Source organism: Eutrigla gurnardus (genome assembly GCF_963514095.1).
Source record: "Eutrigla gurnardus genome assembly, contig: SCAFFOLD_57, whole genome shotgun sequence".
NCBI classification, from domain to species: Eukaryota; Metazoa; Chordata; class Actinopteri; order Perciformes; family Triglidae; genus Eutrigla; species Eutrigla gurnardus.
The window spans coordinates 70196-96306 of NW_028155420.1; the positions used below are offsets into that span (position 1 = coordinate 70196).

The 26111-nt window shown below is 43.0% G+C and overlaps 1 protein-coding gene and 1 long non-coding RNA gene across 2 annotated transcripts in view; both read right to left on the minus strand.

Annotated features, from left to right (window-relative positions):
- Positions 1-17824, minus strand: part of LOC311010292 — a 58668-nt gene extending 40844 nt beyond the window's left edge. The window contains exons 1-2 of the long non-coding RNA XR_014596760.1: positions 17775-17824; positions 16648-16934 (exon numbers count right to left, since the gene is read on the minus strand). This is a non-coding gene — a long non-coding RNA (uncharacterized lncRNA). The remainder of the gene's footprint in view (positions 1-16647; positions 16935-17774) is intronic.
- LOC311010291 (protein NLRC3-like) overlaps positions 1-26111 on the minus strand; it is a 170408-nt gene that overhangs the window by 60658 nt on the left and 83639 nt on the right. The window lies entirely within an intron of this gene.

Genomic DNA, 26111 nt, shown 5'->3' on the forward strand with positions numbered 1-26111 from the left:
TCAATCTGTCTGACCTCATGTTGGTCATTGACCTCTGCAGTCCCTCCCTCTGTGACGTGGAGCTCCGTGTAGACCTGATTCAGGAGGGTTGGGTTTCCGGCTTTAGTGATGCCCTCAAACAAACACTGGAACTTCTTCTTGAGGTTAGACTTGAGTTTACGTTGGTACACTGGACCAGCGGTTCCTGGATAAACAACAAAGGAACCCAGTTAGTGGATCCTACAGACCCTTTGACAGTCTATGAACAAGCCATGTGTTAGAGCCATGTATCCCTATAGTCCTCAGTAGTAGTGACATCATGAGCTTCTTTCATGATTAAATCAAACTAATGGAGACAAAATCAATCAGGTGCACCTGATGAAGCCAACAGAAGTAAAATAAAATACATTTACAAGATAAACAGAACTGGAATTTTCCGCTGGTCACTTCAACACATCACAATACAGCATCATAGAAAGAGACGGTATTGATGACGGTGTTGAAAATAGTACCATTGGAATTTTTAAATATCCTGGTGTACTCTAATCCTCCAACACCATTGGAAACATGGAGGTGACCTCATAGAAGCCTGTTTTAAATACATTTTTATTTTCATACATACAAACTATTTAGTTCCTAGCTGAATGTCACGAGTTAACACGGTCACTGGGTGAAGTGAAACACCTGTTCCTCTGAAACGGTCGTGATCCTGTCTGAACTCTGTAGAACTTGAGTCTGTTGGAATATCAATTCTGACAACCGAACACGTAACAAGCAGACATTTAGATGCTACTAAGAGTTTAAATTCACTGTTTAAAGCTTTTAACTCGTCTGGATGGTTGAAGCAAAATGACATAAACGTTGACATCATATGTATGCATATTTATGATGACATCGGCTGTAATCGGGTCTGTAGACAACCAGAGAACCTAAACATTGAAGTTGTGTGCAGCCTATTAGGAGAAATATGAAGTTCTTCATGTTGAATCCTTCTCTTCTTTCCACCATGTTAAATCTGTTAAAATCCTCTTACTGATCAGCACACAGTCAGCCAGCTCCTCCTGCTTCATTCTCCTCAGGAAGTGCACTGTGATCTTCTGAAACGCCTCTCTGCTACTCCTCTGCTCTTCATCCTCACTGTCCAACAACTCCTCGTCCTCACTCTCCAAGCATTCTGGGTAATCTGGACTCAGGACCTTCTGGATCTTCTTCAGCTCGTTCTTCACAAAAGTGCCGATGTTCTCCTCCAGCAGCTGGAACAGAAGGATAAACTGAACATGAACTCTAAAGAACCCAACATGGGATTCATGTGTGGGTCTGAGCAGCATGGAGACCACTAGAACCTGTTCAGCATTGAATCTGTAGTTGATGTGGTTAATAGTGAAAGGAGAGCTTGTACATGTACTCACCATAAATATGGAGTCCAGGTCTGTTTGATGCTGCTGGGTCAACGGAACCTCTGAGATCTGCTGAACTCTGTGGAGAAAACCAGTTTAAAGAATCACTAAACCCAAGACTGGAGATCAGAAGTGGACGTTGTCATGGTGACGTCACCCATTATGTTTGACATTTCCACGGCCATTAAACCCTGGCCTGTTCCTTCTCCCACACTCCTCCCTGTGTCCAAAATCAACTTTGCAAGATTTGTCCACCTCTAAATCTCAGCCCCAGTAAAATATATTGAGTGTTCAACTCTGTAAACCATCCTCCAAAGAAACAGGTGCAATTTCCTACATGTCATAAATCTCCCATCTGCATATAGTTCAATGAAAATGTAAATTTATGCATGTGTGTATCTGGTGTACAGAAGCCTCCTGTGTCCTAGGAAGTTCCGACCTGCAAAAATTGGGGAAATATACAGGAAACATCCCTTGACTCGGCAGCGGCTGTGGCTCAAAGGTAGAGTGAGTCGTCCTCCAAGATCGGCGGTTCGAAACCCGGCTCCTCCAGTCTACATGCCGAAGTGTCCTTAGGCAAGATACTGTACCATCAGTGTGTGAATGCGTATGAATGATTAATGTACAGGCGGCTCCTCTGTCATCGGTGAATCATGAATGTGTGTGTGTGTGTGTGTGTGTGTGTGAACGGGTATGTGTAAGTGAATGAATGTAGTGTAAAGCGCCTTGAGTAGCTAGTAAGTTAGAAAAGCGCTATATAAATGCAGGTCCATTGACCATTCCAGTCAATGTCCCGAGTCTCTACAAAGCTCTGTCAAAGCAACCTAATAGATGCTTCATTAATTACCTTATCACTGGCTTAGTGCAATGTATCAGGTCGATGCCAGAGCCAGAAATAGTAGGATATATGATAGTTCACTGTATAAATCCCCCTTTTCCCTCATCTAAGTAAGCCCTATAGGTGTTGCCACAGGGAAATACTATATAAAAAATAAATCAATAATTAAACAAATAAATAAACACAAAATTATCGATTTTAGCATCTCTCGATTTCGCTATCCCAAGTATAAAAAGTTCATTCCTCTGGAGCCATTTCCATTGTTGTACGCTTCCGTAGACCATGCCACTGCATGAAAAGTGGGATTTTCGTCAGTTAGCGGCCCTGTAAATTGCCGTGGAAGTTCAGGTTTACGACTGCACATGGCAATTTGCAGGAAACACCGAAAACTGACGTGAATTGCCGGGAATTGACGTGGGCCTTGCTTGGCAGTTGTCCCCCCATGACCCCCCTCCCCGTAATCCTAGGGGAAGCTTTAACATGTAAATGAAATGCTGTGAGCTATACAAATGCAAATCAGGGTAGCAGGGGGAGTTTTACCCCAGGTGACATTTTTCTGAAAGGTGTTAACTTCATTTCATCTTCATTCAAAGATATAACTTAATTTCATCTTCATTCAAAGATACACAAAACAATTTGCTTCAACAATTACTTTTAATCAGGCTTTGCCACAAAGGTAAAATGTACATTCATGCAAACAACATCACAGTCTCCTAGACCTCAACCACTGTGCATAGTGGCATGACTACAGTGACCCTTTCTGTGCTTAAATGCACAGTGGATGTGTTAACCACACATCTCCCAGCAATGCGCTCAACAGGCAGAAATGATGCTGGGTATGACGTGTCTGTTCCCTGCAAGCTCCAAACTTCTATTGGCTTTCCATAAAAATGTCTGTCCGGATGGGGATGAAGCCAGGAAACTTGCGCAATAACATGTTTAAATGCAGTACCTTTTGACACAACATTAACAACTATAAACTGCTTTATAATGGCTGGTCGTAGTTCTGCTAGAGGGTCAAGGATGGGTTCATAGATCATAGATCTCGGCTGTGTTCGAAATGCCATACTAACGTCCTACTCGTACTTAATTGTGACGTAAATTTGAGTACGTAGTGCGTTCACATACAATAGTATGTGAATTTGTGTACGCGAGAAATGCCCGGATGTATACTGCATTGGCAATAGTATACAGTGGTATACAGCGGACCTTGCTAAATCTACTCAACTTCCCCAAAATGCATTGCGGCTCGTCTGACTTCTGAAAAGTTTTGGATAATGGCGGACGACTGCGGTGATTCTGGCGACAGCCCGACACAAACCGCGTACACATGTAAGTATACTGTAACATGACTTTTATGTTTCCAGCTGACTTTTAAATCGTATTGATAATGAACGTTACTTTATTGTTGTTGGCATTGTACGTTAACGTTACGAATCGAAGGTCCTGCCAGCCGGCTAGCCTACTGACGGTAATTTACCATAGGGGTTAGCGAGCGCAAGCGAAGCGGAAAATGTGCCGTTTTTACCGACGTTAACTAATAATATAGTGCTTATGTTAAACCGTGGTTATATATTTACTAACGGTGATTAATAACGCCGTGCACCATTGTCCGTTAAAGGGACGGATGCAGACACCGGGCGCCTCATTCAGTGGAGGGAACGATGAGGAGAAGTTCACCGGCAGGAGGAATGCTGCTCTGAGAGGCTTCACTTAAGAAAATGTGGTTTAAATGTCATAATTCTTATATCCAGGACTGCTGGAGACTCTGAGGATGTCCCAGGACTGCTGTTGCCTCTGAGGATGTCCCAGGACTGCTGGAGTGGCTGGGCTTCGTCGCTGTCACCCCATCACCACCGTGGAACTATGGACATGGAACCCATCTGTTCTGTTAGTAAGCAGTGGACGAGGTTATCCGTGGAACGCCTTGAAAGACAGAAGTCCTTCCTTAAAGAGACTAACGTTAACTCGAAGAAGAGAAGACGGGTGAACAATCCCAAGATTGCGGTAAGAATATGTTCGGTGACTGCTAGCTAAGCTAAAATTAGCAAAGCAAGCCCAAGCTAAAAGTAGCTTAAAAGCCAATAGTCCAAGCTAAAAGTAGCATAGTAGCCTTGTAAAAGAACAAGAGAGAGGAACCAGTGTAACGTTAAGTTGCTTTAAGTGTACGTTGTTGGTCTTTTACAGGAAGCAGTACGCCGTCTTCACAACTCGGAGACGAATTGTAGGCGCTACGAACCGGAGCAAGGGTAAGATTTAAAGAATATGCTTTCATTCTGCTGTATAAGGAAATAGATGCGTTAACAGTAGATACCGATCTTAACTGTTCATTTTGTTTTCACAGACGAACCTCGCCTCATAACGAAGCTGTGACCTCTTACTTGCTCGGAGCTTTGTCCGCAAGTCCGGATTTCTATGACGCTGATAGTGACGCCATTGTGTGTAAGTAACTTTTACTGTTTTCTTCTTCCTTGTTTTAATTTGACTGTGACTTAAGTTTTCTTAATCATACCACTCATTTAATTGTTTTCCAGCTGCCTGTAAGACATACTATGAAACGGTACGCAGGAGCTTCAGACACACACAGCCTGATCTCGCATCGCAGGCGGAAGCTGTGAAGAGGTCAGCTCGGAGTCGTTCCAGGAGAAAGAGGGTAAGACTTATTAGATTTATTAGATCCGTTTTTGGTCAATGTGACCAAACCTACCTAAACCTATTTTTCAGGTGCATTAATAGATGTGTTGTGTCCATGCGCAGTGCATCGTGCAGTACTGATTGTCTTTATTGATTGTTTTACAGCTGCTGGAAGCGAGACGGAGTGTGCTTGCTGGCGATGAGGTGGACCGTTGGAAGTGCGCCACCACAGACATGATGTCTGATGAGGAGGACGGCGTCGTTGGCGGGGTGTCTGGATGGATTGTGCGACCTCCATCCTCTCGTAGCCAGGAGCTCACCGAGCTCTGTGCGACTCTACAGTCGCGATTAGAGAAGACTCCCAAGTACAGGGCCACGCACCGCAGGCGGCTGTAAAATTGACCAAATTCGGACAGAATGTCGCCAGTTCATTTGTTTGTTGTGTGGGCAAATTTGTACAGTTGTGTGTTGTGTTGTCAATAAAGCTCTTTCTTTGAATACTTCCTCCTGGCAATTTTTCCTTTCCTCAATAAATTCATTCATATTTATATTTATAAATATATAAATAAAAATAAATATGTGTGTATATATATGTATAAATATACATATATATATATAAACATATATGTATATATATATACATATATATATATATATATATATATACATATATATATATATACATATATGTTTATATGCCAACGGGGGTGGGGTTTACATTTATAATGACTCATCAGGTTGACCAATGGTGACAGATCTGCCAACGTGGGTTGGTTTTACATTTATAATGACCAGATCTGCCAACCAATCACGAGCGATTATACTTGTTTAAAACTAGTGGTTTCATCCAATCCTGAGTGAGGATATTCAAGCCATCTCTGGCCAGGCGCGGTTTCGCTGCTATTCATATGCTAATTAGAGCCTTCGCTGTGGTTCGTTTCCGACCATTTTCGGCACAGACGAACGCGGCGTTCGCAGCCTGTAAATTGTCGTTAACTCCCGAAAATTAGGGAGATTTCCGGGCGTTTACAGGGACGAAAATCTGACTTTTCATGCAGTGTGCCGTCCAGATCAAGTTGGCAGGAGCCACAGTTCCAGGCACATTTAAATGCAATAAATAATCACAACAAGCACTATTTAATGCAACTAATTGAATCAACACGTGAATTTATATCTATATAGATTGTCCCGTCACATCTGACGTCAGATCAAAGGCGGATGGCACACGTAACGGAAACTCAGCCTGACTGAATTAACACAGCTGAAACTTGGACCTCTCGGACCAAAACATCTCCCTCTCTCTCTCCTGTTTTTCATATCTATCCACTGCTAATAAAATGCATCTATGCCTGAAAAAATCTTTAAAAAAAATACAGCAGCTCGTGCCTGGTCTTGCGCCTCCGCAGTATGGAGAAACGCGCAACTTTGCCGTGAGCTGGAACCGGAGTTGGGGCTGCAGCTGGTCTGAGCGGCACTGAATCCGGTGCAGCTGTGCAGGCACCGGGTTATGCCACTATTTTGTCTACTGCTGTGCGCCCTGACCCTGTTTTGTGATAGACATGCCTAAAATGTGCGTACAATTTCTATAGTGATATAATATCGGCATTATAATTATTATGACTATACCCGTGATGCGCGTGGTGGGAGCGGCACGCTGCTTCTGTCATCGGGTTGTCAAGTGACAAAACTTGCACTGCACCTCGCCTGGCGCAGTAAAAGTGCGTGTCCACAGGCAGCGGTGTTTCCCCGCGTCCCATTCATTGTCTATGTGAAAAGCTGTGCAATGCATTCTGGTAGCGTTGCGGCGAATGTTGAGAGACGGCGCGTGAGTTGGCCGCTCCTCATTTGCCTAAAGTTGAAGTTGAATCTACTTTATGCTAATCAGAGGCGCCGGTCTCGACTCGACTGTGGACACGCACCTTAAAGGAGAGGAGAGGAGCTCATTTGATTGGTGGAGATCTGAATCGGCTGTGTTAATCCCAGTCCACGCCTCGTCTCCCACTCACGCCTTCTTCTCCTCCCTCTTTCCCACTTGCGCGGGTGGGAGTGACGGGAGGCGTGCCTGCGCTAGCCTGCGCGGTGCACGAAACTTGCAAAGTCCAGGCGGACACACCCCGTCGGCGTGGCCCTGACTGCGCCTGGTCTACGAAACTAGGAACCATTATCTCACTGAAATGCAGTGAGATTCAATGGCTCACTAACATCACACTTGAATGCATTGGTGTAAACATCTCCCTTTCGAGAGAGATGTCGCTGACAGTTATCTGCATCCATCGCAAACTTACTACTGGTCTGGATTTTTATGACCAGCTCAAAGCACTTCTTATGTTATGTAATCATAAAAAATAAATCCTCCTCCTTGGCGATTTTAACATCAATTAGGATAGCAAAACAGATAGAAAAACCTCAAACTCATAACAGATTACTTCAACCTCATTCAACTAATAGAACATCCAACCAGAATTACACACCGCACTCATTCCAGAATTGACTTAGTTTTCACCAATAAACCGGAAAGAATCACAAACACCCACAACTTGTTAACCTGTCTCTCAGACCATAATGCTTTCTTTTTTTCTCGTAAGGTCAAACGCTCAGAAAATCTATGTCATACTTCAACCAACCGTACTATTAATATGACTAGAAAATGTGAATAGAGCTCTGAAAGATATTGACTGGATAGACCTTGGAATAGAATGTGAAGATGCAGACGCTGGCAGTGACTTATTTCACTCGAAAGTTAAAGAGGTTATCCTCTCTTTCTCCTGGAGGGGGCGCCATGGGAGAAAGAAGTGCAACTCTCTACCCTGGCTAAACCCTCCCTGTTTAAAACTAATAAAGCATAGGGATCAGCTTAGAAAATCGGTTAAAACTGGACTTAATATAGACTAGTGATGTCCAAATGAAGCTTCGTGAAGCATTTTCTTTATTTTCTGAGCCCAATAGATGGCGCTCTCTGTTCAACAAAGGGTTGAATAGTTATGTCCAAATGAAGCTTTGTGAAGCATTTTCTTTATTTTCTGAGCCCAATAGATGGCACTCTCTGTTCAACAAAGGGTTGAAGGCCGATATATTTCCATTGCTTTCAACCCTTTGTTGAACAGAGAGCGCCATCTATTTGGCTCAGAAAATAAAGAAAATGCTTCACGAAGCTTCATTTGGACATCACTAATATAGACCGACTTAACTTCACAAGAGCCAGAAATAAAGTGACATCCGAATTAGGCAAGGCCAAAGCAAACTTCTTTATACAGATTATTGAAAACGCCAGAGGTAATAGTAAAAAAATATGGCAGAACATAAAGAAATTGACAGGAAAACAACCCAAACAGGAAATCACAGGCTTGGAATTAAAAATTAGTAGCCAATTGGTGAGAGATCCTGCTATTCTGTCTCAAGAGCTTAACTCCTTCTTCATTAAATCTATAGAAAATTTGGTGAAACAATTCACATCTTTCGAGGGCTCTGATCAGCAGGCTCCTACTCAAACTGACAATGCCCATCCCAAATTCCACATTCAAGAAATCACAGAACCAGAAGTTATTGAGATCATAACCGCCTTGAACAACTCCAAGGCCAAAGATATTTTTGGGCTTCACGCTAGATTTTTAAAATCACATAAGGAGGTTCTAGCGCCCCCACTCATGCACTTGGTTAATTTATCTATAAAAAACTCCATTGTCCCCAAGGCGTGGAAATTGGCCACCATCACTCCTTTATTTAAAGCTGGGGACAAATTTGACATGAATAACTACAGACCAATCAGTATTTTACCCATCACTTCTAAAATAATTGAAAAATGGATCTCTACACAAATCATTGAATTCCTCGGCAATAGCCAAACACCTTTACATCCCATGCAGTTTGGGTTTTGGCCACACCACTCTACCGAGACTGCATTGGCCATGTTCATGGAAAAAATAAAATGCCAGCTAGATAAAAAGAGATGTGTTGGTGCCGTATACCTGGACTTAAAAAGAGCTTTTGACACCGTCAATCGCAAGGTGCTGCTAACTAAATTATCTCGTTTCAATTTTTCTGATCAAATTATAGGTTGGTTTCAATCATACCTAGCACATAGAGAAAAATGCACTGTGGTGGATGGGGCCAGTTCTGCTTATATGGATTGCCCAGTAGGACTCCCTCAGGGGTCCATACTGGGGCCCATTTTATTCTCATTATATGTTAATGATCTACCTGAACAATGTTTACATGTCGAAGTCCAGCTCTATGCGGACGACACTGTCATGTTTACTAAAGGAAAAAACCCTGAGGAGGCAGCACGTGTGCTCTCAACAGCTCTCACACACATTCAAACATGGCTGAACAAATCATGTCTTGCATTAAATGCAAAAAAACTGTCTGTCTATACTTGTCTAAGTAACCTTCTTCTTCTGTGCTTTCTCAACCTGGGGTGTTCTTGGGCACAGAAGAGTTGGAAGTTGTTAAGGATTTTAAATACTTAGGTGTGATTTTAGACTCCAGTCTCTCTTTTAAAAACATATAAAAATGATGTCCAAAAAAATGTAATTCAATCTTTATAATTTTAAGCAAATTAGAGGATCTTTGTGAGATGCAGCTGCCCTAATGTTTTTGCATGCAATGATATTTTTCGCATCTTAGCTATTGCATCACCAGTTGGCCTATGTTGAGCTCTACCATCCTTAAACCAGTAGAGCTTTTGTACAAAAAGGCACTTAAAACTAAAAAACCTCTCTCGTACCATCATTGCAACATATTAGAGAAATATAATCTATTGAGTTTTGATCATTTCTGTAAATTCTCTTCTATCTGCCTGTTTTATAAAGTACTTCATGGCCTGGCACCACCTCCTTTGCAAGAGTTTATTAAATATCGACAGTCTCGAGTTACCAGAGCAATAGTAAACACGGATGTTGAGGTTCCTTTTAGGAAAACCTCATTCAGCCATAATGCACTATCTATTAAAGGTAGTGCATTATGGAATACAATACCACCAACTATAAGGGAATGTCCCACTCCGGCCACTTTCAAGAGCCACGCCAAGGCATGTAACCACCTCTAAACATACTAATGAATTGTCCTGTTTTTTCTTTTTTTCCGTTTCTTGCTGTTTTGTATAGCTAGTTTTACTATGTATATCTTCTGTTTTCTCTGTACATCAACATCAACCTGCCTAATTTGGACTACAGATGGAAATAAGCCCCTGGGCTATAATCTAGGGACATTTACGTGTACTTTTGTATATGTTCATTGATGTGCATTGTCCTGAAATAATAAATAAATAAAATGAATGCCAACCTAATCTTAAATCCCTGGGCTGCCAATCATCATCTGCTTTCTATTGCTATGTCAAACTCCATAAGAAAGAAATATTAGCCACTCAAAAGCTCATGAGTACTTGCACCCCTTGATGCTGCCAATACTGTTGCTGCATATCAGGTGGTTTGCTGGGTTGAGAACTTTCATCTGTCTTAGCATAGGAGAACTCTAGGTAGTGTATTCTCCTACAGGGCTGGATTCAGGGCTGGTGAACTTGGAATTATTGTTTAAGGGGCTAGTCTAGACCTGATTCATCCTGTAAGGAGAGTTCAGTTTAATTTCTTACCTTCCATCAGCAGCTTATTCAGCTTTAAAAAAAACACCCTGTACATGTTTCATATTACATTTCTGTAGGTTCACGTCAGAGATAACTGACCTGTAAGACTCGGTTGTGTAAAAGTCCAACCTCTGTACGGGGCAGTCTCAGCCCAAGAAGATAAAATGTGACCAGAACCAGGAAATCTTGCTCGCTCTGACTGAGATCCTGCAGGAGCTCTGCCATTCCGAGCCCAGCGCTGCCATACTTTACCTGTGACCTGAATAAATACTAAATCTGTGAACTGAAGAGTTCTCCGGTTTATCCTTGGGCTTCCAACAAAAGAACCGGGGGTTAATACTTATCATCAAACTTTACTGCTTCTTCTTCTCAGACAACTAAAGTACAGCGGTCAATTAAAGCTTCTGGTCTCAGTGATTGTTCACCAAAGTGAAAACAAATGGATTCAACAGGAGAGTCGACATAGATTCAGATCATCCCCTACATGGACTACAAAGATTTGGACCAAGACCTGAAAACGACACTGTCTCTCTCTCATATCATCGTGGCTCAGAAGACCTAACAGTTTGCAGGATTCAGGGCTGGTGGACTTGGAGCTATTGTTTAAGGGGCTAGTCTAGACCTGATTCATCCTGTAAGGAGAGTTCAGTTTCATTTCTTACCTTCCATCAGCAGCTTGTTTATCTTTAAAAAGAATAGGGCGACCCATAGACTGGTCACTCTTTATGGATACACAGCTGGGTCCAGGTCCAGGTCCAGGTCTGAGTGAGTCTGGTCGCTGCTGCTTCATCCTGATACAATAAATACAATTTAAGGAAATTCTCTTTCCAAGATTTTCAATAGTTAAGCTTCATACATCACAATATAAGCCAGAACACGGAATTATCACAATACTATATTCTCGTGATACATAAGTAACCCCCCCCTTCTATCTGCAATGTCACGAGTGATGCAAATAAACAGAAATGATCCTGCTGTAAAACTAAGTAATGTGAGGTGAAAGTTGCATTGTGGAAGGTGTTTGGCGGTTTCAGGCCCAGGTCCCAGGGTGTTGCAGATTTGCTACTATTTTACGATGCTAACAAACGACCGACATTTATGCTAGCTAACTTCCCATGCATGTAGGCATTTATTCTTGTAATTAATCCATCAAACGTGCGACAACGCCTCGTTAAGGTCCTTAGGGTGACGGCTGTTGATGGTTATTGTTGGTTTTATTTGTACGGGCCAAATCATCTTACCTTCCATCAGCAGCTTGTTCAGCTTTAAAAAGAATAGGGTGACCCATAGACTGGTCACTCTTTATGGATACACAGCTTGGTCCAGGTCCAGGTCCGAGTGAGTCTGATGAGTGCTGCTTCATCCTGATACAATAAATACAATTTAAGGAAATTCTCTTTCCAAGATTTTCCCTAGTTAAGCTTCATTCATCACAATATAAGCCAGAACACGAAATTATCACAATACTTTATTCTCGTGATCAAGGACGAAATTTTGATTTCAGAGGTGGGGGGGACACAAGTATTTTTAATAAAACTCTAACTCTTTCAGTTCACTGTGTTTTCTAGTAGTTCTTCTAGTTTTCTATTGCTACGTTTAAGTTTACTGTTCCCTTTTTTGGTTTGACTGGTTGTAAAGCATGTAGAAAAACATCATCACCCAATTCTAATCCAATAGTTATAATAACAACAATAATAATAATACATGTTATTGATCAGATTATTGAGAGCTTTGTAGATGATGAGGAGGATCTTGAAGTGGATATGCTGCTTTATTGGGAGCCAGTGAAGGTGTTGCAGGATGGGTGTAACGCCTTGAGTAACTTACACTTTGACTTCTAAAGAAGTCTCTTATGTCCACTTTTTTTAGACATCCTGGCTGCGTCTAATTACCAAACACACGTACACACGCACGCACATGCGCACACGGACACCGATTCAAACGTAAATGTAAATGAAACCTCTGATATTACAATCCTTCGAGCTGACGTCAGGCAGAACAAACTCCCAACGCACAGTAGCGGACTCCTGTAGGACTCCTGACCGCAGACTAGCAGACCGGTGTGCAAGCAAGATGGAGTGACAGCGGGGACAGCCAATAACACAAGAAACGGCAGAGCCAATCGAGGAGCTTGTGGGCGGTCTAGACTAAGGGAAACAGGCTTCAGTTTGATCAGCCGTTTTCCGCTTGGTCCTAGCGCATGACGCGTCTGTTTACTATAGCGTAACATTGTTTTTGGACGGTAAAAGGTGCAGGGGACCAAAACGGCCTTTTGAAAAAGTGCAGGGGACATGTCCCCTGTGTCCCCCCCCTAAATTACGTCCGTGCTCGTGATACATATGTCACCCCCCCTCTTCTATCTGCAATGTCACGAGTGATGCAAATAAACAGAAATTATCCTGCTGTAAAACTAAGTAATGTGAGGTGAAAGCTGCATTGTGGGAGGTGTTTGGCAGTTCAGACCATCACATTATTCATTCAGCAGACTTGACTTAATGTTGATGGACGCTGTGTTTTTGTGGTTCAACAGACCAACAGAGAATCTGAATTTACCATTTAAACTTTCATTCCTTTCATTCAATATTTGAAGCTGATCAGCTGAAGTGTCAGCAGGTTACAGCGTCAGGTCCAGGTGTGTGTCAGGATAATATTTAAAGGGATAGTTTGGAATTTTGGACATAAGACCTATTTTCCAAGTGAGCCGGTGTGTTCGAGACGTCTGGAGACGTTTTCAAGAAATTTCATTCAGTTATTCTAGTTGCCGAGTTCGCTTATGCTATGGGTAGCGCAAGTCAATGGTTCTTAGGTAGACAGGCATTAAAAACAGTCTTGCCCACTCCACAGTGCACCCGAGGCAAATCCATTAAAACACTAGACTGTCGATGTACATATGTGTTGATAGAATAATATTTGAAACAAAACTAAGCTCGCATCGCATGAATCATCCATTTTTTGAGGAACTTGTTTCTCAGCAGTAGCGGAACTTTACTTTGCTCCGTCGGACTCAAAACTCTAAGACGCGCCGCCCGAAATACTGCACGTAAGTAGGCAATCGAACCGGGCCAAACTGTCGGCACTTATACCCCCAAGGCTGTCTGAAAAGCCCTCGGAGCTCACTCAAACACCGGGCAGCCCACGGCCACGCAAAGCCACAATTACGCACCGCGAACCCGGACCACTGCTCCGTCCGGAGAACCGTAAACCCTCGGACGCGTTGCGGGGATTCCCTCTGGTAAATTGACACATGAACACCGCCGAATATTCGGGCCTTGTGCCCTCAGAGCTGGGTGAAAAGCCCTTTGACCGCAGACCAACACCGGGCAGCGGGCGGCTCCGCAAATCCACACATGCGGACTCTCCGTCGGACTCAAAACTCTAAGACGCGCCACCCAAAATACTGCCCGTCGGGACTCATGCCCTCAGACCTGGATGAAAAGTGCTTGGACCTCACCCAAACACCGGGCAGCCCACGGCCAAGCGAACCCACAATTACGCACCGCGACCCCGGACCTCTGCTCCGTCCGTAGACCAGTAAACCCTCAGACGCGTTGCGGGGGATTCCCTCCTGGCACCACCAGTCTCCGTTTTTTCGGTCCCGGTTCTCGGCTCCAGCGGAGGCTATCTCGGTCTCCACAGACGCTCGTTCACGTTCTGCCCTTTGAGCATCCCTCTCGCGCAATTCTTCCTCCGTATATTCAGGCTCGTACAGGTACGGTTGGGTTTGGGTGGAAAAAAACTCCTCATCAGAGTCTTCAAAAGTTTCATTATTTTCTCCAAAAGTGTCCATTTCTGTGAGATTGAAGAAACTAGCACTGCAAGCTACTCTGCGTCTGTAGCAATGACAGCAGGTAAACAAACTATTATAGAACCGGCAACTTATAAGTGCTAGGTGATATCACTCCGCCGCTGCCATAGCCTACTAGGAAGTATGACACGCTGCTGCTGCTGCTGAGACATAAATCCTTAAAAATGCAAGGTTGGTTTTATTTCAAACATTCTATCAACACAGATATGTACATCGATAGTCTGCCGTTACAGTGGATTTGCCTCGGGTGCACTGTGGAGTGGGCAAGACTGTTTTTAATGCCATGCTAACTAAGAACGATTGACTTGCGCTACCCATAGCATAAGCGAACTCGGCAACTAGAAGAACTGAATGAAATTTCTCGAAAACGTCTCCAGACATCTCAAACACACCGGCTCACTTGGAAAATAGGTTTTATGTCCAATATTCTGAACTATCCCTTTAATCTGAATATTTATTTGACTCATCAAACTTTACTGCTTCTTCTTCTCGGACAACTAACAGTATTGAAGGCAATTAAAGCTTCTAGTCTCAGTGATTGTTCACCAAAGTGAAAACAAATGGATTCAACAGGAGAGTCGACACTAGATTCAGATCATCCCCTACATGGACTACAAAGGTCTGGACCAAGACCTGATTCTTCACCTCAGGACAGTCAGATAATGAAAAGGTTCAATTTTAAACTCAATAAAGAGATCTAGTTAATATTATGTATATTTATGTTGTTGAGTGAGAATCATGATGGTGAAGTGATCTGAGTCCTGGACACTTCGAGATCCTCGTCTCACCTCTGAGCTTTGGTCTGGCTGTCATATCCCCCATCCTGAGTGGTTTTAGAGGGAAGGACTCCGTCCTCTCGGTCCTCACACCGGTTCATAGCAGAGTCTCCACCTGCTGGCAGAGACGCACACTGTCACTACGGCAACACTGACAACAGAGAGGCAAGGTCCTGCCCCTTCCTGTGTCTCCAATGGGACCTCATTTCTTGAAAACTATGAATGGTAGTTAACGGTGAGACCAATAATGTTTTGGTCCCGTTTGAGTTGTACAGCGTCCAGACGACAGCAGGAGAATCTCAAAGGCTTTCAGGACACAGCGACACACAAAGTTACCGCTCCAGTTAAAATATTTCAACTGACTCAAATACGCATTTAGTCCTTGTGTTAGTCTTTGAGCTTTTCTTCATAGATAACTTTAGCTTCAATGCTAACATTTTATTCACATTGTAAATAGCTCAGACTTTAATGTCCAACATGAAGCAGTAGGGATGAATCCCTGTTGTCGTTAAACACCGTTGTCATCCTGTCGTAGGGAGTTAGACCTTGTCCATGTGTTTTTGTTTGTTTCATTTTGTTATCGGTGTTGGGGTAGTAGCAGGAACAGATTTGGTTATCAACAGTTAATTATTCATGTCAATATGATTATCGATATTAATAATTATATTTAATATATCATCATGATATAATCATGAATAAACGGGGCACCACCCTGGGATAAGGGAAAAGATAACCTAAAACTGTATTCAGTCTCAATTAAAGGTTTTATACTCACATGCCAATCATCGTGATCATTGGCATGGAAGCATAGAAACAATCTAACAATTAAAAAGGCGTGAAGTTCGAGCACTAGCCTTCACAACCTGCTGTTATCCAGTGACATATACACAACAAGCACAAGAGACCGCTAGTTATAACATAATAAGATTTATTAAAATCAGTAATAATGATCACAATAAATAACATTGCAATTAACAAAGCCTTATTACCTAACTACCTAACACACAAGGCTAAGCAAAACAACGGAAGAGACACACGTGGAGTGTGTGTGTGCGTGTGTGTAGAGAGAGAGAGCGAGAGAGGGAGAGATATGGCCGGGCGCGACCACCAGATGGAGCTATTCCTCACAGCGTTCAGGGGCGGAGCCACTGACGTCAGATGGAGTAGCGAGAGAGAGAGAGCGAGTGAGAGATGGCCGGGTACAGCCACCGGATGGAGCGTCCTTAACGTTCGCCGGAAACAGCTGGCGTAGGACACGTGTGGGGCGGCGTATGTGTGCGTGTGTGTGTTAGCGGGACACAAACAAAGAGAGGGGGAGAATGCGCGCGCAATATTCTGAGGCTCAGGAGGCGTGTTCCTATCACACGGGGCTCGTCAATGAACTGGCGTTCATTCAGCGGGACCGGTCTCTTAACTGATAGTAGACGCTTACTGGGCTCGCGAATATGGCTGAGGTTTAGTCAAAAACACTGTTACAGAAATCAGCCCAGCGGCGTGGGTACACAAACAGCATTCAAATACAACACGGAAAGCAACGGACTCGGCGGTCCGTGATCAAAACTTAAAACACGTTAACAAGAATTACAAGCATATCCTACACTATCAAACTTATGTCTCTGCCCAGACTGATAGCCTCTTACTGGTGTCGTTGCGCAAGCTGTGAGTCCGTCTAGGCGATGACGGCGTTCCTTAACGCGGCGGTAGTTCGTGGGCCCCGGCGTCAGCGGGGGACGTGATGAGTCGGCTTAGTCCAGACGAGAGCAGAGCGGGTTTCCTCTCGTTGATCAAACTCAAATAAAGAAAACAGTTTGTGTTTCTTTCTTCCGCGGGCGGCAATATAATCGCGGCTTGGCGATTTCAGTCAGCTTACTTCAGACAGCGTCTGGTAGCTGGAATGCAGGAACCGGTTTTGTTCCGGTCTTCGCACCTAGGTGAGAAGTGAAACTAAAATGGCGGTGTAGTTTTTAATCCCCTTTGTTCTGACCGCATGTGTAGGCTTTTGTAGGCCGCATTGTGTAGTCCTACTGGTGAGGTCCCCACATCGGATTAGCTCGAACTCCGGTCAGTAAATTACATTGTTTTGTTTATTGCTTTGGCCTTTTGTTCGACATGAACTTCCAACAAAACCAACGTTAACTTTAGACAAAAAAAAAATACTACATAGAAAGAATGAAATACTTCATTGACATAGTACACAATGTTGTTTCATGGCTAGAACGGTGTTTTGAGGGACATTTTATTCAGATACATGCTAACTGACCACGTTGACTTCAACTAGCATTGCTAATAAACACTTAAAATAGCGCAAAAAAACAAAACACTTGAGGCAATGCCCTTTTAGGGAACCTTTAATTTGATAGCATTCACAATGAATGTGGGTAGTTACTGTCTTTTTCGCCGTTGTTGACAAGAAGACTTTTTTACTTTGTCATTTAACTAACAGATCCATGTCACCATGAATTTGTATGGTTAAAGTTTTTTTTTACAATCTTTTTTTCTTTACAGTTTATTAGGAGACGTTTAATTCTGTAGTACGTTTTCATTTACTGTATTTCACAGTAAAAATACTAATACTAGTACTAATTGTACTTAAAGTATCCACAGTAAAAGTACACAGTGTTGTACTATAATACATGATATGCTTAGATTATTCTTACTGATGCATTCAGGTGGAAGCTGTATTTTACAGCTTCAGTACATTTACTGCAGTAAAGACTGAACATTGTCCCATTTTTGTATGTTTGAAATATCAAAAACTGTCACTTACCAAACTGTTCACATGTAGGAGAGACGACAGGACGATGTGTAGCAGATCTCAGACACCAGGAAGTAACCAGATTCTCAAGTACAATTTAAACCAGTTTAGGACTGTGCCAGGCAGCCCCACCCATGTTTCCAGAATGCCTAGTATGTCGTGGTCCACTGTATCATACGCAGCACTACGGTCCAGTACAACTAGAACGAAGATTTTGGTTTATTTATTGTAACACAACGCAGACGCAGACATTTGACTGGTAGAGCTGCTGACTTCTTGTCTAAACGTAAATGAATCTTTCCTGTAAGAAATGAGGCAAAGTGGAGAGCAGTTGAGGGGTTAGTCCTCCTTTCACCAGCGGAGAATGACACTCCTTCATTATGTTTTTGTCAACGAGGTCAGAGAACAACATTTGTCTGGCTCTCTCTTCCAAACAGTCGGTGCTTTATTCTTCTTTGTAAATATCACAATGAACCCTGAATTCTAGTGTTTTGCCACCTGCGTTCAGCTCACTGCCACTTTCACTGATGTGGCGTTTGTCCACGGTGCTGCAGGACTAATGGCATCCAGGGCCCAGTTTTTCAGAAGGAATCCCATTGGATTTAGGATTTCAGGTTGGATTAAATATTGAAAATGGGTTTTTCAAAAGGAAAAACGGATTCTGAAATCAGATAGATCACGTAATCCAATCTTGGTTTTGATCTGGATCAAACCTTCAGTCTGTGTTGTTCAGTTTAGTACAGTAATATAATGTAAACACAGCACACATTATTAGGCCACATTTGAATACAGTAAGGTAAAATAATAATAATAATTCCACAAACAGAAGTCCTGAAAAAACAAAAAATAAATGCTGATGTTTTTTTTAAATGTCATTTATCACAGTCAGAGATGAACCAATCAAAAGTAGTTCCTTATTGCAGAACAACAAATAGAAATTGGGTATTTTCTATTTTGTTGTTGTACTGGATATTTAGTCTTTTTATTTGATTATTTCCTGATTCAAAACATATTGAAAATATCCACGACATGCTTTGTTTTTAAACAAATTAAACAATGAAACAATTTTACACTTCTGTTCAGGGGCGGTTTGTGTATTACACACTAACGGGGAAAAGGAGGGAACTTTTTATAACTAATTCTATCACAGCAACAGTCTTTATCAGTGAAGTTTGATCTGCCGAAAATATCATATATCTGTATATGTATATCTATATATATCTATATATGTACCATGGAAAAGGTTGTTGGGGGACATGTCTGTAATACATTACAATAATACTTATAATATGTTTTAATCTCATTCTGTTGGTTAATAACATTAGCATTATGATGCCTTTTATAATAATCATACGTCATAATGTAATCATTCATAAAAAGCAATAAAATTTAATTATAAAAAAATAAAAAAATAATGTAATCATTCATGTACATCAGTACTTTTGAAGTTTTGGGTGGCCGTAACCATGGCGACCCTAATATTTCTTACTGTAATATGAATGTGTTCCTTCAAGGCTCCAGTCTGAATAATCACTAGCCTTATGTTTTGTGTTTATTGAATCTCACATGTGGGGGGGTTTAGCTCAGGAGGTAGAGCGTTTGACTGGCAACCGGAAGATTGCCGGCTCCTCCTGACGAGCTGGCTGTCGCCCTGCGTTGTTGACTCTGCCGTCGGTGTGTGAATGTGTGAGGGAATGGGTGAATGACAGTCATTCCTGTAAAGCGCTTTGGAGAAAAGCGCTATATAAATGAGGCCATTTTACATGTAATAAAATGCAATGAAACAAAGTGTTGTCACTGTCTGCCTCCTCAACCACTTTTGCCCCAGTGCATGCTGGGAGAATGAGTACAGATGTCACAGTGAAGCAGCCCTTCCTCCACGCGTCCCCCCGTGATCTGGTCGTAGTCACACTATGGCGTCACACTGATCAGCTGATTGTTGTTGTTGTTTTCGTTGCCACAGCTGATTTGATTGAGCCGTTGGCCTTTAGTCGTCTGATGGCGACGCCGCTGCATACAAGCAGCAGCAGCGAGCTGGCAGCCAAGCTGATCACAGCCGCCGTCATAGTCCTGACCAGAGTGTCGGGGTCCTGAACCCGGACCAGATACTGGACCACGGTCCTCCGGTGCACCTTAAACTTCACTGTCTCCACCGTCTCACAGGTAGATGCCGGAATCAGAAAGGGAGGGTCTGAGGACGAGACCCCGGCTCAGAACGGTGAGTCGGGGACCGGGGAGGAGGACGCCATCAGAGCGCCGCCAGCTGACTGGGAGGTTTGTCTCTGGGAAACATGGGAGGAACTGTGCTGTGTGCCTGAAGAGGATGACGATGGCAGGTTTTCTTCTCATTAACTAATGCATGTGTGGATTTACGTATATTACTTGACTAAAGATGTGTTTCTAAAACACTCCTCCTACAGTTGATGCTGATCAGAGTCAGTCCAACTACTTTAAAACATGCCTGATAAAAGTGATACGTTTACATTCCAGTGTGTTCATTTCCAGGGAGTGGAGTGTGTTCATTCATGTTCATGCATGTCTGGCTGCAGGCTGACAGCTTACTGATGACTGTGGGTTTTGTTGTTTTGTGTTATTTTGTAGTCATTCTGTTTTGTGTTGTCATGCATTTTTCTCGTCTTGTTTCTGTCTTGACTTTGGATTTTGTTGTTTTGGTTTCCTGTTTTATTTTGTAGTCCTTCTGTCTTCTGTGTTGTCATGTGCTTTGCTTCCTGTCTTGTTTTCCCTCCTTTTTTGTCTCCCAGCTGTGTCTCATTGTCTCATCAAGCCTGCCCTTGTGTTTCCACACCTGTCTGTCGTTGAACCTAATCAACCCTTATGTATTTAGTCTGTGTGTTTCCTTTCTGTCTTGGCTTGGTCATCTGTTTTATCTCGGATGTGTGTCCACCTGATCTGTCCTGCCTGTGTCCTGAGTTTTGTCTACGCTTTGGATTATTTTGTTCTTTGTTTTTTTGATAGTGTTTTTTATGAGGGGCCGTCAGGGACATAATTCAGAATACCTCTCACACACATGTGAAATGCTCTCATATACACTACTGAAACACTCTCACATAAACAACTGAAAAGGTATTTGCTCACACACACTACTGAAACGCTCTCATACATACTGAAACGCTCTCACACACTTCTAAAATGCTCTCATACATACAAGGCAAGGCAACTTTATTTGTATAGCACATTTCATACACAGGGCAGACTCAAAGTGCTTCACATCATGACATGTCATACAATAAAGTGAATTTTTTTTTAGAAGAATTAAAAGAAAATAAAGGCAAAATTAAAATGCATTACAGAAAGACAAGGAGAATTAAAACTGCGAGCAGTATCGTGACGGGCCCTCGCTCATATGCGGTCGTGGAGTGCCTGCGGTCACAGGGCAGTGTCGTGGACGCTGCCCTTGGAGCGGCCGCCTCTCCTGGCGCAAGTCGAGACACAAGCGATGGACACCGAAAGGCATCCGTCTGTCACGTGCGGTCGTGGAGTGCCTGCATTCACACGCGTGGCAGCCGCCTACCTGTGCAGCAGCCACCTCCTCGTGGCGTGAGTTTAGACACAAGCGATTGACATTTAAAGCCATTTGCTGTCACATACACACATGTTCATGCCTTCCTGACATCTCTCCTCCTCCCCCTAGTGTGTCCTCTCCTCCTCCCCCTGTGTCCTCCTTGCAAGCTGAAATGAGAGGAATTAGTTATAAAAAAAATCAGGTGTGGCTTTAACTTGGAAAAAGTGACTAAATCAATGACATTTCCTGTCACCAGTAGGTGGCGCTCTGATCGTGAGTGAATATCAAAGTGCAGATGTGTTCAGGAAGGAACTCTAATCAAGTGTTTTTCAAAAGTTTGGAGCAGATCAGAGAACAAACACTGAAGTTATAATAGTTTGGATGTTTATGGCAGAGTTCAGCTGACAGCTGTGTGAGATGCATGTAAAGTGTGCCACCTCTCCTCCTCTCTGTGTTCAGGCTGAAATGAGAGGAATTTAAAAAAAGGAATTAAAATTTTCATGACTGTTGATCTGCTGTGATCCAAAGTGAAACTACATTTCAGTCACAGAGCTCACACACACAGAGCTCTCTGTCTCCATCTGGTGGTCGCTGTGCGCCTGTGTCTCTCCCCCCTATGTGAGTGAGAAACTGGCTGAATTACACACTTGGCTAAAAACATTTTTTTACCTACTTTATGTTAACTTTAGGCGGTGGGTCCAAGAGGCTTTTTTGTACACCTCCACTTGAGCTATCTAGAAAAAAATATTTCATGCGTCTACGCCCTACCTAGAGGGGGGGCTGTTGCTCAGAAAAAGGGCCTAAAATCAGTCACATTTCATGTCGCCATTAGGTGGCGCTCTACCTGTGAGTTAAAGTTGCAGTGCAGTTGTGTTCAGGACGTGACTCTTAACAAGCATGAATATTTTGAAGCAGATCGGAGAAGAAACGGTGAAGTTATAACAGCTTTAATGCCAATGCCGAACGTTGAAAATAGTAGCGCAGTCATGGCGTCGGCGTGGCCACGCCCCTAGACTTTTGGAGCATCTTTGGATAACTTTTTGTCCTTAAGGCCTTTCCAACAACATATCCAATTTTGGTATCGATGGGATCAACGGTATAATCAGTTTTTGATTTTGTACGACCCCTGTGAATGGCCAAAAACGGCCAAAAACGGCCAAAAATGGCACTTTTTGGAAATTTGTGGCAGCGCCAAACATTACCCAATTTTGATGAAACTTGACATGCATCTAGGTTTCGAGTTTCGTAATTTTTGGGGCAAAGGTTATAGAGTTATGCTAATTGCATTTTGGTAGCCAAACCCTCTAATGTTCATTGGCCGATATCTTCTGATACAATGCATATTTTCGAAACCTTTTCATGTCAATCGGACTTACGGTGCGGCGAGGATGGCGAATCTCCCACTAGGTGGCGCTAGCGAGCAACTTTTTCGTGGCCGAATGCGAAGACGCCAAATTCTCACATTTTTCGCCAGACCCTATAGACACTCCAATTTTCGTTAGTTTTTTTTCACGCTCAGGCCCCCAAAACGCAGGTCGAAGTCGTGTAAGAATAATAAACATTCGAATAACAATAGGGCTTCGCAGCCCGACGTTGTCGGCGCTCGGGCCCTAATAAAAACATATTTGCAATAATTAAAAACAGTTCAGACATTAAAAGATTAAGCAGAAAGCTATGGGGAACATACAAGTTTTCAGTCTAGTTTTAAAAGTGGTCAGAGTTGGGGCAAGTCTTACATCTTCAGGAAGTTTATTCCAGCCATTTGTTGCATAGTGACTAAATGATGCTCTCCCGTGATTGATGTTTACTCTGGGAATCACTAACAGATTGGTCTCAGAATATCTTAGTGGTCTAGAAGGCTTATGTAGTGGGAGTATATCAGTGATATACTTCGGTCCTAGACCATGTAGTGATTTATATGTGAGCAGGAGGATTTTGAAATCAATCCTCTGACATACAGGGAGCCAATGTAAGGATTTAAGAATTGGTGTAATGTGCTCACATTTTTTGGTCTTTGTAAGAACTCTAGCAGCAGCGTTCTGAACAAGCTGTAGCTGCCTGACAGTTTTTTTTCGGAAGACCTGCAAGGAGACCATTACAGTAGTCTAGCCTACTAGTAATAAAGGCATGTACACGTTTTTCTAAATCTTGAGCTGACATGAGCCCTCTAAGTCTTGCTACATTTTTTTAGGTGATAGTAGGCTGATTTTGTTACTGATTTAACGTGACTGTCAAAATGTAAATCAGAATCCATAATAACCCCAAGATTTCTGGCTTTGTTTGAGGTTTTCAGGGACAGAGAGTGAAGGTGTTGAATTACTTTAAACCTTTCTTTTTTAGCACCAAAAACAATTATCTCAGTTTTGTCCTCATTTAGTTGTAGGAAGTTTTGGCACATCCAGTCTTTGACTTGCTCAATGCACTGGCACAGAAGATCTATGGGGCGATAGTCGTTTGGTGATAGTGCTACATAGATTTGGGTGTCATCGGCAATGGTGGTCAATGTTATTATTTTGCATGATTTGTCCTAGTGGGAGCATGTAAATGTTGAATAAAGTCGGCCCCAAGATTGAACCTTGGGGGACTCCACACGTTACATTGGTAGGTTCTGATATAAAGTCGCCAATGGAAACAAAATAGTTCCTATCTTGTAGATATGACTTGAACCAGCTTAAGACTGTGCCTGAGAGCCCCACCCAGTTTTCCAACCTGTCCAAAAGTATTGAGTGGTCGATAGTGTCAAATGCAGCACTGAGGTCTAATAGCATTAATATTGAAGTTTTGCCAGAGTCTGTGTTAGGACGGATGCCATTTACAACTTTAATAAGGGCCTTCTCAGTGCTATGAAAAGGTTGAAATCCTGACTGGAAGTTGTTGTGGCAGCCAGTTGAAGCCAGGAAGTGATTTATTTGTTGGAGGACAACTTTCTCAATTATTTTACTTGAAGTGTGCTTGCTGGCGATGAGGTGGACCGTTGGAAGTGCGCCACCACAGACATGATGTCTGATGAGGAGGACGGCGTCGTTGGCGGGGTGTCTGAACGTGGGTTGGCTTTACATTTATAATGACCAGATCTGCCAACCAATCACGAGCGATTATACTTGTTTAAAACTAGTGGTTTCATCCAATCCTGAGTGAGGATATTCAAGCCATCTCTGGCCAGGCGCGGTTTCGCTGCTATTCATATGCTAATTAGAGCATTCGCTGTGGTTCGTTTCCGACCATTTTCGGCACAGACGAACGCGGCGTTCGCAGCCTGTAAACTATCGTTAACTCCCGAAAATTAGGGAGATTTCCGGACGTTTACAGGGACGAAAATCCGACTTTTCATGCAGTGGTAGGTGGGGGTAGCTCCTGGAACTCCAAGGGGGAGGAGGGGAGAGAAAGGTTTATTGGAGGGAGGGAGAATGACGAAGACCTGGATGGGGATTTGGGGAGGGTGAGGGAGGGATCCACATTCAGTCCTCCTTCGACGTTTCTGATAATCTGTGTTTCGTCTTCCCTCTTTGTTGGTTCCTCTCGTCTCTTGTCCTTGGCGACAGATGGATGACGCAGGCAGTAAGACATGTTGGTGATGAATAGCTTTGCCCCTAGCTTATTTAGGCAAAGTCCGTTTGTCTTAAAAAGATGCCTGCGGTCCCAGAAAAAGCGGAAATTGTCAATAAAATGCATTGGGCGAGCAAGAGATGCAGTTGAGAGCCATTTGTTGAGCCAGAACAGTCTACTGAATGTCTCCGCTCCTCTCCCGGTCGGGGGCAGAGGGCCACTGATGAAAACCTCAGCATTCACAGAGCTGACTGTTTCAAAGAGTTTGTTGAAATGTTCTCTCAACTCTCTTGATTGTTGTTTTTCAATGTCATTAAATCCAATGTGCAGAATGATATTTTTCACAGTTGGGTGTGCAGCCACAATTTCCAGGATTCTAGTCAGACACCATATCCTTCGGAAAGCAGAGTACTTTGATGTTATTACTGCTTTTCATATCTTTTACAGAAAAGTCACCCACAATCAGATTTTCAGGCCCTGTCGTTAGCTTGCTCTGTGGCTTTAAGTTAGCAGGTCTTACCCTGCTGCGTGGTGGTGGGGGGTTATCCAGGTGTAACCGAGGCGTGGCAAGGAGTTTAACTGAATTGTCGACAACGACACCTTGATGATGTTCTTAATCAAGGACCACTAAGTGTATTCTTAACAATAAATGAACAACCGGGTTCCCCAAATGCATAGGTTCGCCAATGACACGGAGACGTGAGTTTCCCTCAAAACAATAATATTTATTTAACAATGCATGCAGGATAAACAATATAAAACGGGTGTTCTCCATGGAGGTAGATGGCAAGCGGCGACAAACCGTTAACAGGTAGAGAGCTAGTCCGTTAGGCTACTCACCAAGTGTGCACCCCGGCCTATAAAACACACACACACAAACACAGCAACAATAAGAACGGCTCAGAAACGGGTGGTATGATGGCCCCTTGAACTTAGCCCCCTTGTAGCGGGCTAGATGCCCCACTCAGCCCTCCCAGACTCCGGAGGCACCACAAGTTGTTAACAACAAAAATAACACAGGTTAGTGTTTTGAGGGAAATAAAGAAAACGAAACAAAATGAACAAACGTACAAGAAAGGGAAATCAAATGAAAACGACCCAAACAAAGCAGCAGTGGCGAGATCTAGGGGAAGGGGCATCAAACAAATGCTTAGCCTCATAAGTAGGCACAGGCAACACTTAAATCCTGGCGATATTACGCCTACCTTGAGTCCCCACCGCCGTACCTCTTACCGCTCCTCTCGCCACACGTCACCCTAAATAACAACACTGTTGGTTAT